This window comes from Pteropus vampyrus, unplaced genomic scaffold (genome assembly GCF_000151845.1).
Source record: "Pteropus vampyrus isolate Shadow unplaced genomic scaffold, Pvam_2.0 Scaffold512, whole genome shotgun sequence".
In the NCBI taxonomy this organism is placed as follows: domain Eukaryota; kingdom Metazoa; phylum Chordata; class Mammalia; order Chiroptera; family Pteropodidae; genus Pteropus; species Pteropus vampyrus.
The window spans coordinates 291792-293960 of record NW_011889293.1 but is presented as its reverse complement, the minus strand read 5'-3'; the positions used below and the strand labels follow the sequence as shown (position 1 = coordinate 293960).

At 36.6% G+C, this 2169-nt stretch overlaps 1 protein-coding gene across 1 annotated transcript in view; it reads right to left on the bottom strand.

Annotated features, from left to right (window-relative positions):
* The window catches only part of QKI (QKI, KH domain containing RNA binding), a 107880-nt gene that overhangs the window by 83444 nt on the left and 22267 nt on the right, over positions 1 to 2169 (bottom strand). The gene's annotated exons all lie outside the window — the stretch shown is intronic.

Here is a 2169-nt window from a genome sequence, read left to right as displayed (position 1 = left end):
CCTCAATCAGCCTTATTACTCATATCAATACTTCTTTTTGTCTCCATTTGCTTGTCATGGCCTTTCTCAAAATAATAAGCCAACCAACAAGTGATAGTATTTTCCATTTTTGACTTTACTTTTATTAACATTTTTAAGAGCTGAATGAATAAACTACAGCATAAACCAAGGTGATCTGGTTTATTTACTATGTGCAGTAGATATAAATTAAGATTATGGAAGACATTCTATTGGTATTATAAATCTCTAAATTCTTCACGGAATTCACATACCATAATATCAAACAGATGGTAGCCATTCAAATTAACCTGAAATGCCCTAAGTATGTTCATCTGTAGCTTTTAATAAACTAAAAATGTAATCTGTGGCCAAATTTTGGTGTCTTATTTTAATATTGTTTTCTTGCATGTATATGTATAATCTGTAAGCTTTTCTTAAAATTTCAGTAGACAGCAGTACAAACTAATAAATAAAACGTATGAAGTGCTTCTACCTGTGGTTAAGACTGACGCAGACAAGACAGAAGAATATGGACACATCAAGCGCCACAGAAGCAAAACAGAAAAGTCAGGAGAATATGGGATATTCAAAGGTCAGAAAACGAGGAAGCATTGTCATTTCCAAAGCCTGACAGCCTGCAGCAATCCCATCATACATCTAAGTTTAAACCTAAAATGTACCACCTAATACTGTTAACGTAAACTTATTAAGAACCATTAACATTAACTGGTCACTTACTATGCTGCCAAAACACTGTTCGAAGTGCTTTACAACTAATTTAACCCTCATAAACACCACTTAAGAGTCCTATTTTATATACTACAGAGATTAATTTGTCCAAAGTCACAATGCTGCTAAGTGACAGAACCAAGACTCGAACCTTAGCAATCCGTCACAGAGCTCACTTCCCTAACCACTCTACCCTCCTGCCAAAGACAGCAGGACGTCCTTCAGGATGCAAGTCTAAGCCCCAGAGGAGACAGCACCTGTGAGGTCTGCACGCTCCCAGGCTCTCCCCTCAGCAACTACGGGGTGCGGTGGGGGGGGGAGGGAGGGCCTCCCACCACAGAATTCCCAGAAGCCGTGCAGAGGGAAAGACGTGATTTGTTAACTGATAACTTGTTTCATGGATGGCTGCTAATCTTTTGGTGAAGATTTATTTGTCCTTCAGTTGTCAAGATTTCATCTCATTGCCCTCGGGCTATGAAATTAGCACTACATGGTGGCGATGCAACCCTAAGTGCCAACGTGGGGATCCAAACTGCACGACATCACGAGATTGCCACTCAGCTGATTCAGAATCCAGAATCTTAATGTTCAAGATACCAAAAAAAAAATGTTTTAAATACAGTACCTAAATACACCCGAGGGGAACTCACATGCTTACCTCAAAGTTTCTTTAAACCCAGATGACAAGAAGAACAAGTTACAGTAAGATTAAAAGATAAGCAATACCAACCAGGACCTTTTACCCCAACTTCTTAGCTACTAAGTCATTATTTGTCTGTAGGGAGAGAACATGATTACGATCCAGTTAGCTTATGGAAGGGCTTAAATGAATATGGTGGGAAGCTCAGAAAAGCACAAGAGAATGAAGTCAGAATACCTTTTAGATCTGGTGTTCATTCCACGATCTCCACAAAGCAATTCAATGCTCATGCTCCAACATAAACTGACCACAGGTCTATCATTTGATAGTCCTTTCAAGGCAATATATTAAACAAACAAGCAAACAAGCAAACACACACCTTCCTTACAATGAGCTGAATCTTTGGCAATAAAAATCTAGGTTTTTGTTTTTTTTTTTTAAAAATTCAGTCAAACATTTTTTCCAGAAATAGAAATTCCAAAGGATTCTGCCTCACGGAATCACTGAATTTAAAAAAAAAAAAAAAAAAAAAAAAGCCTAGGCAAATAAAACTTTCTGAAAACAATATTTAAACTAGTTAGATCTTTATTAAACTAGCAAAACAAGAACTGGTAACAGAAAAACAAAACAGAAACAATACAGTTTAAAGTAAAATATCTAGAAAACTTATGATCAACACAAAATGTTAGTGAAATAAAAAATGAGTCTCCTATGTCTAGTGTTAATTGAGCCTTCTTTTTTCTGCTTACTAACTCTAAATGATGTGACATAAATCCAAAGTTACTCATTAGACTGTTCTC